Source organism: Chinchilla lanigera, unplaced genomic scaffold (genome assembly GCF_000276665.1).
Source record: "Chinchilla lanigera isolate Chin_1 unplaced genomic scaffold, ChiLan1.0 scaffold00078, whole genome shotgun sequence".
Lineage (NCBI taxonomy): Eukaryota > Metazoa > Chordata > Mammalia > Rodentia > Chinchillidae > Chinchilla > Chinchilla lanigera.
Window position 1 is genome coordinate 9,094,332 of NW_004955479.1, and position 15,482 is coordinate 9,109,813.

The 15,482-nt window shown below is 51.2% G+C and overlaps 1 protein-coding gene across 1 annotated transcript in view; it reads left to right on the top strand.

Annotated features, from left to right (window-relative positions):
- Snd1 (staphylococcal nuclease and tudor domain containing 1) overlaps positions 1-15,482 on the top strand; it is a 431,831-nt gene that overhangs the window by 401,658 nt on the left and 14,691 nt on the right. The window lies entirely within an intron of this gene.

Sequence of the window (15,482 nt, forward strand, 5' to 3'; positions counted from 1 at the left end):
GAATGAGGCACAAAGCACTAAACTTGGCTCTTCTGTGGGGAAGGAGTAAAAGTACATGCTGGCAGAGCAAGTCTGGTAGTGGCTGGGACCGCGGCCTCTTTTCTCCTCTTTCTGGCCCTGTTGATCTCTCTCATGCACATTCCCTGGCCCCTTAACAGGCTGCTACTGTGTACTTTCATTTCTCCTCATTCCTTTCTCCCAGCCGTCCTGACTGTGGCAGCACGTTTCGTGTTTCTTGTTCAGGTTCCTACCCTGATTCACCTGTCCCTGATCTGCATCAGAAGGCGGATCGGCTCCATGTGCCCACACCCTGTCGCTCAGGCTCACCCCCACCCTTGTCTCCTGAGCTGCTTGTACCTCTCCCCGCCCTTCCTCTCTCATGACACCTGTTTCCAGCACTGCTGACCTCAGCATCACTTTCTGTGCTGAAATTCTACCCGTGTTTCTTCTACCATAGAATAATGCATTTCCTTAGACTGGAAGGTGTATGCCTTGCTCTCAGCTGTGAGGCCGGTCCCCTCCTCAGGAGTTTCCCAGCCCCCCAGCCCTCAGAGCTGGCTCTCTCCTGTGAACCTTTCCTGTACTTGCACTAACTACGTCGTCATGGGTTTCACATGACGTCTGGTCACTAACTGACACGGTGTGGCCTCGTGTCTTCTCAACTAAACCACAGATGCTTGGAAGACAGAAGTTTTCTCTACACATAGCTCCTCTGTAGTATCTAATGGTATGCTTTCCCACTTAATAGAGGCCAAATAACTATTTCTTGGTCAGTTGGTTAATTGCAGTGATTCCCAGGTCTCTTTATTTGCCCTTACTGATTTTCGTACATTTCTGTTCCCTCAGTACTTTTCTTCTCATTTTGAAGAATCCTCATCATCGTTCGACATTTTCATCTCTTTCATCAGCCCAACTGGGCATCCCTGGTGATTCTCCAGCCCCCTGTATCTTTCTGCCCACACTGTGTTCCCTGACAGCACTTTCTTCTGTTACCTGGCCTAGGAAGCTGTCTTCGTTAGGAAAGCTCTGGACAGAACCCAGGAATACAGCCACATGGAAGGTGCTGCCCGGAAGCACAGGAGCACTGCCAAGCACAGTCTCCCCCAGGATTCACAGTCCTTTTCCTTCAAGCCCCTTCCTTCCAGCACTGCCTGGAATCCTGCTGCGCTGTGCAGGCTCTGGGGACTCGGGGCGAGTTCAGAAGGCACAGAGAAGCAGCCTCGTTCAGAAAGCATAACTGTAAAAGGGAACAGATTAACAAGAGCAGCCTGATACCGGATGAAGTCAGAGAAGACTTCCTAGAAGACAAAACTGGTGTGGCCGCCCTCCCAAACTTCTGCCCATAGTTTCCCTCTGCATGCTGGGCAGCACTTGCTGGGAAGAGATAGCCTGCATGCTCCTCACCGGAAAGTGGGCTCCGCTTCCTGCTGTGGCAGTGAGGGGCCACCGCTTGTCAGGCCGTAGCAACCCTGGTGCAGGTGCGTGGTCTCAGGGACAGGCAGAAAGGTAGGAGATGAGTTAGGCAGCTTACACAGCAAGCAGATATGCTGGGCCAGAGCAGAGGGAAGTCAGGAAGTCAGGCTGGTGAGATGGGCACGTTAGCTCCATCTAATGTACTTCCACTTCAGGAAGACACAAAGTACTAAGACTCCGTAGTACTTTTTTCTGTCCTCCCTGCAGTGTCTCAGTGATTCCCTGCTTAGGATCTAGGGTTGAGCCAGCCCCGCTTGTCACTTCTGACTCTCCCACTCTGCCTTTTCCTGCCCAAGCAGCAGCTCTGGAGCAGCAGGCAATTGCAGACACCCTAGAAGGCACTAAAAGAAATCAAATTGCTTAAATGGTGTTTACACTGAGTGGCGGCAAGGTGGTGGCAGGAGTCTCAAAGCATTGTCCGAGGGCACAGTGACAAGAAGGCCACGGTGGGACAAGTGTATTGACAGCAGTAGCTGCATCCAGGTGTCCTCTGTCAGAAGAGGCAGCTAGGCTTATGCCAGGGCAGGTCACCAGTCCTCCCTGAGTCATAGGGTTCTCTTAGATGCTTAATTGCGGCGTCTGGGCAATCTTAGCCAGACTCTGAGTGTGTTCACCCCTCTCCGCTTCAGAACGTACCTACCTTGAAGGAGCCCCCCCCCCAACCAAATGAGCAGAGAGTAAGATCGGTGGTCTTCTGCTCAGCACAGCAAACTGGGAGCTGGACACGGCAAATGAGGCCACCCTGGCCCCCTTTGGGAGACTCAGGCTACCATTCTCTGCTCGAGACTAGAACAAAATCATCCGGACCAGATAGTAGGGCCAAGGGGCTGCCAACTGGTTCCTGGGATCTTGTTACACTGAATTGTTCTGGGGACATTTAGTTGAAATTGGAGAGAGGAAATAATTGAGATTAATGGGACCTTGGCTTCTGTCAAGAAGATAGGCAGAGATTCCTGCCCACAGCCAAGCTGCTGACCCCTCCTACTTACTGTTCTTTCGTGTCACTGCTAGTTCTCCTTGTCTTGCCTCTAATCTCATTGTAGTGGTTTTGAGAACTTTCAGTGCCCGATCAAAAGACCTAAAAGAGCACAAAGAGCCCATGGTGTGGGCAGTGGGTAAAGTGCACTGAGAGGGACTCTGAGGTCCAGGTGCCTGGATGGGCCCAGCCCATTGTTCCTCCCTTACCTGGCTGAGGACTGCAGAGGCCTTTACAGAGCCAAGAGGGCAGAGGTGAGGCCAGTGGGGCTTCTGACGAAAACCTAGAAGTCTTGGTGCAGCCGGGCATGATGGCACATGTCTGTAGTCCCAGCACTTGGGAGGCTGAGGCAGGGTCACTGCAAGTTCAAGGCCAGCGTGGGCTACATAGCAAGACCCTGTCTCAGAAAAACCAAGAAACAAACAAACAAAAGAAAGCCTTGGTGCAAACTAGCCTAGAAGTTTGGGAGGGTTTATGATCTGTTAGATCTCCACTCTGACAGGGTAAGCAGTGCTGTGTTTTAATTGGCATTAGTCATAAAGAGTCAACAGCAAGAAAGCCCAGCCTCTCTACACAGAAGGGCAGGGGCCTTGTCATTAACCAGGCCAGTCTGGCCCCCAGTGGGCTGCCTTTATCCTTAGTTCTTGTGTGCATGCTCAGACCTTACAATGGGTGGCTTTTACCCAGGGGCTTTTCTGTGCATTACTGAGAAGCCAGAGAGATCATAGGCCCTTCAGGTCATGGCAAGCAAGAATCTAGTCATCCTGTGTGCAGGAGGGCGGGTACAGAACAGCCCTCCAGCGCTGACCCTGCTCAATTCAAAGACCAGTCTCCAGGGCCCAGCCTCGTCGCACAGGATGTTTCCTTCTGCCTGCTGTGTTGTGAGAGGTTTGAAACAGTGTGGGAATGTGCACTGGACACGGGCAAAATCCCCCCAGGGCTCAGATCTCCTTTTCCCTCAGCCTAAACACAGCTCCTTTAAGAAGGTCAGAGGAGAGGGTGGGACTTCTCTTTTTCCCTGTGTCCTATCCAGAGGCACAGGTTAACAGGGCTGCTGACAGCCTGTGACAGTGCCATTGTACAGACCAGCAAAGGGTCCCCTCCCTGGGCGGTCCCATGCAGCGCTGACAGCACAGCCTGCTGAGGAAGGCAGGTCTGTGGCAGGCCTCCTGCTTGGCGCACAAAGGCAGGATGGCCTGAAGGGTCGGGGGCTTCCTCAGAAAAGCTGCAGATAACCAATTCCTTCTTCGCTGGCATGATGAAAAGGGAGGCAGTCAGTTGCCTGATCCTTGGATGCCAAGTGTAGAATTTTGGTCTGTTTAGGTTTTCACTTCAGTGCCTGCAAGAGGGATTAGTGTCTTTGTCCCTTTTTCCAGAAGGTCATCTGATGGTAAACTTTAAGAAAGGGCTCCATGTCCCCTTTAAGACACTCCAGCTCTATGCTGACACCTTCGAGCTGGCCCTGTGGATACAGCCCAGCTCTGAGAAGTCAGGAGTGACTGGGCCCACAGGTTGGCTTCCAGTTCAAGCCTCAGATCCTTTAAACCCTACAGCATTGCTTTGCTCAAAGGTTTCTGTATTCTCCAAAAGGGCCTGCAGGCCTGCTGGCATCGCGGGTGGCATACCTTCAAGCTTCCTCAGCCCTTGGACTCAGATGTTCCCCCAGGTTACACTGACTTAACCTGCACCACCTACTCCCTCGTGTGGAGGATTTAGCACTGGATGGTGGTCTGGGATCAGGGATCCAGGCCTCATGCTGTCCCTGGCCTCACCCCGGTCTCTGTTCTAGTCTCATAGCTTCTGTCCTATCCTCATAACTCTTCCTCCATGCACCTTATGTCTGCTTTTGCTCTTTACCCCTTGCTTGCTGAGGGATGGTGGCCAGGAGGCCGTGGATGTGTAGGAGACCAGAGGGAGGCTTACCCAGCTGCTGCCTGTGCTCATGCCTAGATAAACAGAGGAATCCATCCTCGCTCCCATTCTGTTTGGTAGAGACAAAGCCAAGTATGAAGCAGCCCCTTCTGCTCACGCTGTCAGGGCTGCTGTGAGTCATCAGTGCTGGCTGCCCTGGCCAGGGACCGGCTCTGCCCCTGTGGGCTCTGGTGGGCAGTTCTCTGCCACAGAGAGCTTTCCAGCAGGCCTTCAGTCAGCTCAGTGCCACTGCATGTGCCCAGTGGCAGGAACTTGCCTTTTCTTACTTCACTGCTGGTAACCTGGGGAATGTAGGAACTTTTACCTTTCATCATCAATTTATTGAATGCCTACCAGGTGCCATTAGTAAATGGCTGTTGTAATGTATTGTAATAGTGAAATGAGCAAAATGCTGTGGGGAAGAGTCCTTAGTGAATACTGGCATGGTTGGTGTGAAATCGCATCTGTGCAGAATCTCCAAGGGTAGGTTAGATAGGAGTTGGCAAGTGAAGCCGTAGGAGGGAGCATGCTGGCCAAAGGAACAAGGTGTGTCAAGGCCTGAGCAGCACAGCCCAGTGTGTGTGAAGCAGGAAGGTCTTCAGCATGCCTGGAGCAAAATAATGACAGGTAGTTGAGACCAGCAAGAGCCCAGTTATGTGGCACTTACATTCTGCTCTGCTGAGGAGTTAAAGTTTAGCAGAGAATAACAAAAGGATTTCAGCAGAAGAGTGAAGTGACCTGATACACATTTTTTTTAAAAATGAACACTTATTGAGTACTTCTGTATGACAGGTTCTCCGTCAATGTTTCACTTACCCTTCATCAAAGCTGTTTGAGTTAGGGGTCATTCATTATTATGTTCAGCTGACAAACACCAATGCCCAAAAGGTCAAGTAACCTACCCAGTGTCACAGAGCTCGTTAGCAGTAGAGCAAGATTTTTGAAGCCAGGTAGTCTGGCTGCAGAGCCTGCATCTAGAGGCAAGGCTGGTGGCAAGGACACCAGTGAGGGTAGTGTTGTCGCAACCAGGACCTGAACTGAGGGAATGACAACAAGGATAAGAGAGTCCATGTACACTGAGATGAGCTATGAAAGCACAGAGACCTCAGGACAGTTCCTGTATTGCCACCTATGGTCGGCAGTGCAGGTTTCATGATGAAGATGAGAGATTCAGGGCTGGACTCGTTACAGCTGACATTTCCCCAGTGGAGCTGAATTTGAAGGGCGATCTGGGCTGGAGGTAGAAGCTGTTTATCTATAAGATCACTCAGCAGTGGAATGTGGGGATTGTCAACAGCTTAACACAGCCCCTGAGGAAATACCCATACTCAAGGATCATGGTTTTGGAGGAGAATTCACGACCCAGACTCAAAAAGAGCAAGGAAAAAAAACCAGGACTGAGAACCACAGAGATCTAAAAAAAGTAAGTTTCAAAAATCATAGAGGGTGCTTGGCTTTGTCATAGTATTTGAAAGGTCAAAAATGATGACATATGCAGAGAAATGATTAAAATAGCAATTAAGAAGTCCTGAACTGAAGTAATAGCGACGGTAGAGTACCTTCCCTGGGAACCAGCTGCATAGGATAAGGGCGTGAAAGGGATTGGCCAAGTGCAGTGGGTCAAGTGAAAGGGCAGGCCTGAAGGGCTGTGCGGGCAAAGCAAGATTCTCTAAGATGGTCACAGTGTTCGTAGGCAGAGATGGATCGTGGTGGGAAAGGCAGTGAGAAAGGTGCTATAGACGAAGATAACTGATAAAAATAGGTGCCGAGGAAGCAGAAGAGGGGGTGATCAACTGCCTGGTTAATTTATTTTTTCTCCAAACTAGAGAAAAGGAAAAGAAGTAGCCATGGATGCCGACCCAAGTGCTTTATAATGGCAAAATGTGGGTTCTTACAGTGATATTGCCCACAGCAGTTCAGGTAAAGGAGCCTGGGAGCTGGGGTCAACAAAGCAAAATGCACAGAGTAAGGGCCTACACCGGCCCCCAGAGCAGGCATGGGGTTAAATTACCTAAGAACAGGTACCCGTGCTCTGATGAATGTGATCATTATGTATATCTAAATGTACCAATAATCTAATTTAAAGACAAACAGGTACCTGTGAAAGAGAACGGACATTTGAACTTGACCTGATTGCACATTGCTTAGTTTCAGACCAGGTAAGAAATCTGATAATTTCAGGTAGTTACTGCATAGATGACGCGCACACTGAAATACCTACCTCCCTCCTTCTAGGAGCAAGTGTAGCCCTGCAGCTGGAGAGGAGTTCTGGCCAGTATCCCTGTGGCTGACCTCCTGGGCCAAGCCAGTGGCTGGCTTACTTCGCAGCTCTGTGGAGGACTTGGTAGAAGGCAGTCATTGCTCCTCTTTCTGGGGAGGACTGGTGTTTTCACTGTTGGCCAGTGAGCATGAGAAAGAGCTGGGCCCCCCAGGTGTGCCTGCTTTCAGAATGGCCCAAATTCTGCCTCACACTGGGGAAGCCCTTGGGAAAGGACTCCAGCAGTGCGGCCCTGCCCTGGCACTAAGGCAAAACCAGCACCCGCTGGTTCCACCACATTCCCTGATCAAACCTCAGGGAAGAGAGCTGTCCCTCCAGCCTCCAGCCTGGGACTTTCCTGGGAGGATGAACAGTCTGCCTTCCTTATTGTCTGCACCAAAGAAACAGATTGCGTCAGTTTGTAAACTGTGTTACCGCTCACAAAGGCCTAGAGTCAGCAGGTTTGCATTTCCCGGCAGAAGCCTGTGGCCTTGGCTGCTGCCTCTCTGCCTCAGGCAGGATCAGAAACCAGCACCAGCACCACCCCATCTCACACCCCCAGCACCCTACACTTCATCCTGAAGCCAAAAGGCATTGGGGGAGGCTGAAGGAAGTCCTGAGCTCCTTGCCCAGCCATCTCTCACCACCTAGGCTTTCTCTCCATTTCCGGGAATGCATTAGCCCCTCTCACTAATGTGTCAACCTGGCCCAGACTTCTAGGCATTCCTAGGGTTTTGGCATGGGCCAGCACTCAAATGTCAGAAAAGAGCCTTTCTGGAAAAGCAGCCCACTCCGTAGGCTGATGTGAAAGAGTCATCTGGGCTGGAAGTGAAGAAGAAATGGGAGTGGGGGCTGGTGGGGATGGAGCCACGCTGCTCCTGTAGCTCACTAAAGGTCTGTGCTGCCGCCCACTTCCAGCCCGCCCACTCCCTACCATGCAGACAGTAATGAGACCCAGGAGGCATGTCATGGGCATTGCCTCCCAGCTCCCAGAGCGCTGCATTATTAATTGTGTTGTGTTAATGTTCATCGTCTCTGAAGGAAGTCAGTGTGTGTGCACGTGGCCTGGAGTGGAGGGAAGGAGCTGGCTGTGTTAAATGGCTACTATATTAGGCTGAAGTGTCTCCTCAGGTTCACAGCTCTGGCCATGGCAGCAGGCTCAGCCTTCGTGCAGCATCAGTGATGGCAGCAAACCCAGCTCAGTGGCATGGTCCTTCTGTGACAGGAAAGCACCATCGTTACATTCTGGTTATTTCCCGTCTCACAAAAAGCTGTGGACAAGATGAGTGAGTGGGGGCTAGTCCGTTTTGAGTTGGTATAGCAGAGTATCTGATGCTGGGCCTTTTTTCTTTCTTCTTTTTTTCTAGACAGGGCCTTGCTAGGATTACAGATGTGTGCACTTTATTTAAAAAAAAAAAACAAAAAACAGGTTTGTTTTGGTTCACAGTTTTGGAAGCCTCAGAGCCCGGCACTAGTACCAGCACTGGCTTCTAGCAAGGTTCTCTGGGTGGCTAGCACCACGGGCAGGAGACGTGGAAGAGAGGTACACAACACAACACGGGAAGAGGTAGGAAGCAAGAGTAGGAGGGGCCAGGGTTGCTCACAGCAGCCTGACCCTTTGAGACCTACATTAATCCTTCCCAAAGGTGGTATCCCCATGACCTTGTTTCCTTCCACCAGGCCCCTCTCTTCTCTGCTCTTCTCTTCTCTTTTCTTTCTTCTCTTTCTTCTCTTCTCTCCTCTTCAGGCAAGGTCTCGCTTTATAACTCAGGCCTAGCTCTAACTTACTGTCCTCCTGCCTCAGGCTCCCAAGTGCTGAGATTACAGGAGTACACAACCACACCCACCTGGCCCCACTTTTTTAAAGATTCGCCATCTCTCTGTTTGTTTGTTTGTTTTTGTTTTTTTTTTCTTTGTTTGTTACGCCACCTCTCTGTACTGCCATCCTTAGGGTACCACCAAACTTGTAGACCACACATTCATATTGCGGACAAATCACACCTCAGCCAGCTATCCAGGAAGCATCTGGAATCCCTCAGGCCCCACATCATTGAGCTCTTCTCTCTCCTTTTCCCACCTTTGCCCTTGGTCATTTCTCTCCTGGGACTTGGTAATTAGTGGGTGGTGCTTCTCCACCAGTCCTTCCCTCCGGGTAACCTATTGCTTTTCTTCTGTCTTTGTCCCTAGCCTCAACTCAGAGCAGAGAGAAGCTCTTATTCTGCAGATGAAAAAACTGCTTTGACCCTAAGCAGGTGTCGTGGAGGAGATGGAGTTGGTACCCAGCTAATAATTCTGTGGTTCTCCATCCTATACAGGCCTGTGCTATATTCCACACGGATGTTGTGGGGGACCTTGAAAGCAAGACTATAGCCCAACATGTGTGAGGGACATGGAGTCTTCTACCTCTGAAGCCTGACTTTGGGCACCCTGTGTCACCCCAACAGAGCTGAACTCTTACTCCGCCCTCTGAAGGAACTTGCAGCCAGCACCCCACTTGGTGCAGGCTGCCTGTTTCTCTCCAGAAGCCCCAGGGTAGGAAGTGTGTCCTGTCCTGCCTGAAGCAGCCCACCTCACTTTCCAGAGAGCACCCCCATTGCTGTTTTTCCAAATCTCTGGCTGATTCCCAGCCCCTGGGGCCCAGGCTAGCTGGAGGCTCAAACATTTCCTGTGCGCCTTAGGCATTGTACATAGAGGCAGTGCAGTGCCCTTAGGGGAAAGAGGATTGGTTCCTCCATTCTCTTAGGAAAGAGCAAGGGAAGGGCTAGTACAAATGTGTGAAGTCCTCTGTTCATTGACGTAAAATCCCCGGTGTGGAATATCTCCTTTGGTTGCCTGGAGTCATTACATGGAATGTGGATCCCCCTGCTGTCTTCCCCTATTCTCATTTAGGAAATTATTTTGCCCTTGGTGCCCCTGGCTAGCCCTTCAGTGGAGGCAGCCTGTAGTGCACGCTCTGTCTTCTCCCCCGCATCCCCGCTGCACCATGACCCTGGCGGGGAAGACTTCATGTTCGCCCTTTAGTGCCACTAGGTATCCAACTCTGCCCCGGACAAGGAGAGCTTGGACAGATGCAGCTAAATGAGCACTAGTGCTGGCAGAACCTCCCCTGTGGTCTGAGAGCTGAACTCCTCAGTAATCTCCCCCACTCCTAACACACGCGCACTTACGGGCACAGTTTAGAAAGATTTCAGAATCTGAAGGCTAATTGCCTGGGGAGGGCCAGAAGAGGTTGAGAGTATTGGTGCTTATAAAACCATCAGCGCTTGCTTGGCTTCTATATTGTTCCGTCCTCCACACTCCTTAGCAAACCCAAGTAGCTCCCAGGCTTGCGTTGTTCCCCAGGCAGAGAATGTGCCTCACTGCTTAGACCAAGAGAATGACTCAGCCCCCACTGCCTATCTGATTGAAGTAGTTCCTGCTTTAAGGAGCTGGGCAGAATCCAGACAAGGAGAGAAGGGGAACAATTTGCAGGTGGGGACATGGACTGGATGCAGACTGCCCTGGAAGCCAGGGCACAGATGGCACCAAGAAAGGGGCCCCCACCATCAAACTGCTGTGCCCCAAGCATGGTGCTGGACTATCCATCTTTCTCCTTTGCTTCCCCTTCGCCCCTTCCTCACCAAGCTCAGCTGGGAAGGGAAAGCCTCCGAGCCTGGCTAGGTGGGTGCTGAGGTGTGCGTGTTGCCTGGGCACAGGGAACTCTTGCTCAGTAATTAGGAGACATGCAAATCAACAGCCTGTGCTGCTTGTATTAATTTGGTAAATAAGCCAGAACAATTTCATTAGTGGCATATTAATGTGCTTGGGAGCAGGAGAATGTGTCCCACTGTGAGGCACCAGAGCCTGCTGGCTGCCCAGCCCACAGATGGGCCAGGTCCATCGTGTCTAGTCACTGCTCCCCTGGGTCTGACTGGCTGGTGGCACCCACCTCTGTGGCCCTATGATGGAAAAAGATGCCCACGCTGACCAGAAAGGCATCTATCTCCTTAGGTGAGTATGGGGACCCTTGCTAACCCCTAGTTGCTTATTTTCACTCCTTTGTTTTGTTTGAGGACAAAGTGGTATAAGAAACCTAAAGCTTTTTTGGGAGAGAGGAGAATGACAGGGCTCATTAAGCAGGGATTGGTCTCTTCTAATAAGAGGACCCCAGTGCACAGCATAGCCGAGCAGGACAGCTGCTGGATGGAAATACCCCAGAGATGCAGGTCCAGCTATGATATTGGTTGATGAGAAGAAGCAGTTTCACATTGCTCTATGTAATACGCAGGGCCCTCTCCTTTCACAGTTAAACTGTCCAAAAGTCATGTGACCTGCCCCCAAATTCACAAGTAGAGCTAAGAGTTGAACCCCAGATCTGACTCCAAAACCCACGCACTTTCTACCCCCTCACAACCTAGGCAGTGCGTACATCCAGATCTGGAGAAGACCTAAGGATGAAATAATCTTCATTCCCCACGGAGCCAACAGTCTAGTTGGAGAATGAAGACACTGAGGCATGAAATAACTGCCCCTGCCAGGAAGCAAGAAACTGATGATGATGATGATAATCTTAATGAAGCATTTATATGCCAGTCTTCTGGTGCTTTATATTTTGTACTAGCTCATTTAGCCATCGCAGCAAAGCTTTCTGAGGTAGGCACCGTTACAGTCCCCCAAGCTTACAGCAGGTAAATAGAGGCACAGAGAAGTTCAGTGACTCTGTGGGGTTGAACTCAGGTCATCTGTCTCCCGAGTCCTTGCTCCTAACTTCTGTGCTGTACTTGGCCCCCTCAGTGCCACAGGGAGGGCAGACCCACAGGTGTTCCAAAGCCAGCTCCTGCGCACCCGGTCAGGGAAGCCTGCAGAGACAAAGTTGTGTTGAAAACCCAAGAGCAGAGCTCACGTGCACCCCTCCAGCCCGTTGTCCCGCAACCATAAAACCCATCCTCGCTCTGCCAGTATTGAGGGTGGAGGAACAGCAATGCTGGCTAGCCAGCAAGTGAGGCAGCCCCTCTGTGTCCTCCAGCTCTTGAGGGTCACAGCGAGCCCTCAAGTGTCTGTGCTGCCCACTCCCATCTTAACCAGTTTCCGCCAAGCCACTTTCCCAGGGTGGCACCACCTGCCCTTCTCCCAGCCTCCCAGGAAGCAACGTCCTCCCCCACAGCCCTGTGTCCTCCGAGGGCTCAGCTGCCGCACATACACCAAGTAGTGGAATGAAGACAAGAGCTACTTGATATCCCTTGCTGGCACTGTTTGTGTATATACATCCACAGACTCTGGAAGCCCCAAGACCATGTCTGCCACGTGTGTACACACCACTCCTACACAGCTAGGACGTCCGCTCCCAGTCTTCTGAGCAGCCATGGTCATCTCATCATCCACTAGCTGAACTCTTTGATGTCACCTGCCGTTGTAGGAGTCCTCCCACCGAAACTGTTGAATCCAGATCTCTCTGAAACACTCCAAAGTGCTGACATTAAAGTAACTATTGTACAGTTCTCTGTAGTTTATACAATGCGTAGTATCTCAGTTAATGCTCAAAAGGGCCAGAACAACCAGAGCTTCCATATATATTTGACAGGAGCAAGCCTCCCCTAACTGTCTGCACTTCGAGGCAAGTGGAGGAACTAATTGTCTCTCTGTATGCATCTATATACAGTCAGCCCTCCTTATTCACAGGCAGTATATTTGCAAATTTACATTCCCCTGAAATGTGTTTGCAGCCCTCAGAACACTCCTTGTAGTACTTTTACAGTCGTTTGTGGACAGACACAGAGGGGCAAAATCTTGAATCACTCAGCACGTACATTCCCATCTCAAGCGAACGAGACAACACTACCTTCTTGTTGCAGTTTTCAGAAGATGAATGTCTTTTTTGTGTGGTCTATTTAGTGCTGTGATTTTGCATGTGTGTGTGTGTGTGTGTGTGTGTGTGTGTGTGTGTGTGTGTAGATAATCTCTGTGTGACTTAGACTTGCCTCAAACTCCTAGGCCTCAGTGGTCCTCCTGCCTCAGCCTCCCAAATAGCTGGGTCTACAAACATGCCACTTTGCCCAGCTGTTTTTTTTTTTTTTTAATTAAGGGATGATGTCAGAGAAATTTGAGTTCTAGAGTTAAGCAGAGAAATCAAGCTTATATAGACACACATAATGTTACAGTTAAGCCTCAAACTCCTGGCAGTCACTGGAAAGGTATATAGCATGGTGAAGGACGCACAGCATTTCAAGCTGGGCACTCCTGCTTAACCGTTGCTTGCAACCCCTGCGGTCCTCTCTGAGCCAGAGTCACACTGAGCTCCAGCGCCATCCAGGCCAAGGTGTGACCAACGGGTGGACACAGTGCAGGACGTGGCCTGAGAGGCTGGGAGCCCAGCTACATGGGAGCTGGCAGGAATGGTAGCCCAGCCACCTTCCCCTGAGAGCCTTCCTTTGATTGAGAAATTACTGTGGCAGTGGCAGCTGTAATGAAAGGGGAAGCAGAGCCCCACAGGCAACAGCTTTATCTCCTTCTGCAACCCGAGATGGATCCAGTGGCAGCACAGTGCCCAAGGCCAGAGGTTTCTTTCCTGTGCCGCCGGCTGGGCCCAGGGACTTGTCAACCCCAAGTTAGCGCATTGATTGCAGGCAGGGGGAGGATGGGGACGTGTGAACTTGGGGCTCACTTCCAAGGAGAGCTCATGCTTCCCGGTGGGGCCAGCCCTAGGTGTGGCAGCCAGCCACTGGGTTCACCTAGTGTGAGCGCTGGAAAGCAGCGAGCATCTGGATTCTGGCCTCAAACAATACCCTGTCCATTTGGAATTTGCCATGTGAAGCGAGGTCTGAGCCTGGCGCCTTATAGGATGAGAGGGACTGTGCCTGCCTGGTTGCCTCAGCAACCCATCTCTGAGCTTCTTACATCAGTCCCAGCACCCTGCTGCAGAGAAGCACAGTAGCCCAGCACAAGCTGCCCCAGGGCCCACCAGGCCTCAGGGGAGGTTGTGTGACCATGCAGGGCCATGCAAGGCAACCAGGTGTAGGGAAAAGATACTCGGTCACTAAAACTGCGTGGGAACTGCTGTGGGCCTGGGCTCATTGTTGGCTGAGAACTGAATTGGCCTCATTTGCTTTTGGCCATGTGTCTCCAGAACCTCCAAACATTCTTCCTTAGGCCGCTCCCACCCAGATGCCCCTGGGACCTGCTGCTCCTCGGCCTCAGCTTATTTCGCAGAGTGGGGCAAATTAAGACAAAGAAGGGATGGCTCCTGGGGTGACGTCTTTCATATCGCTGCCAACCCAACAGCCCCTTCCCCATGCCCAGATGTTTTCTCCTGTAGAAGGCTCAGTCTTAGAGTGATCTGTGCTTTTGCAGGGTGGATAAGAGGTGTTGAGCTCTGAGCATTGTCCCATTTGTCCTTCCCCACACATGTAGTTCTTCCAGTAGGTTAATTACCAGACTTAAAGGAAAAGCCTAGTTGGGGATCTGTAAGCACTAGTTGCTAGTTCTGCCTGTGTCTGTCTGCTTCTCAGCTGAGGGGTGTAGACGCTGGGTCAGCGTGACCCAACCAGTGGATAGTGAGATCCTGCTACCCAGCACTCCCACTCAGGATCTGGGGTGAGCTGCAGGGTCACTGGACCTGGATGGTGAAGGGAGTTGGCATTACCCCAGGAGAAGCAGGGTAGGGCGTCAGTGTGGCTGGTGGGAGAAAGCCCTGCCCCTGAAACAGAGGGCTCTGGAGAAGCGGACGAGAGGAAGGAGAGTCTTGCCTTTGTAGAAGAGGCGGCAGGGCAGCCTAGAATCTGCTGTTGGCTCTGCCCTTTCCTAGCTCCACTTTCTCCATGCCTTGGTTTCCTGTTTGTGTGGTATCCTTTTTTCTGACCCTAACAGACTAGGCATCTCCCCTTCCGTACCCACCCCAACTTCAAGCATTGCTGAACTTGCATTTCTACTTGAAGGGTTAGCTGTGGGCCTCAGGTAGGAAGGAAGGAAGTTACTCGGGGTCCTGCCTTCTGGGCCTTGCCCCATGCTTGCTCCCTACTACCTCTTGTGGTTCTGGGGACCCATCCAACATCTCCAAACTGCTTCATCCCTTTTGCCACTGTCTGCAGCTAAGGCTTTGAGAATTCCCAGGTATTCAGACGTTCATTTTATTGCTTAATCGAGCTTGAAGCCATTTAAATTAATACAAGTTTTTACATTTAGCAGGAAAGGCTTTTATAGGCCCCTTTAGCAGAAGAAAGAGGTCAGAAGAGAATCAAGGAAGGAATTTATCCTGGGCCATTGCCTTCCTGTGATGGGGGCAGATCAGCCATCAGGAAGAACAGCAGAGTCAGTACTATGACTGGGGCCCTGGGGAAGGGGTCCTGAGTCAAAGGGACCTAGGAGCCCATGAAACCATGGGAATTCCTGAGCGTTCTGCTGTTCAGTCACAGCCTGTGGCTCAAGGTCATATTCATGACAGCGACCAAAGCCTTCCAGCTGCTCCTTCTGGGTAGTAACCTAGTGGGGTTCCCCCTACCTGCCTCGGTGCCAGTGTTTTCCTTGCTCAAGTCACCCTACCTCACCTGTGCTCTTCTTTCTCCTCTCTCCTTGCTTTCTGGAAGCCACTGTAATTACCTTTGTTAAACATTAATCTTCTGAGCTCTTGCAGGAAGAATACAGTCTTCTAGGGATTGCCTTGCTCCCTGAGGCCTGCCTGTCTCCCCAGCGCAGGCCTAGGACAGAGGCCAAAGAAGAATAAAACTTACTCAGCTCTGTTGCTTACCTCACTCCTGACCCTAAGGGCTCCCACCCACTCACAATCTTTGCTAACCCAAGAAGGGTCAAGTGTACCCCAGTAGCTCTCTGACAAAGGAGGGGGAGCGGGAAATGAATTGATGGCATCTAAGAAGGGTTCACCTGCATGGCTGT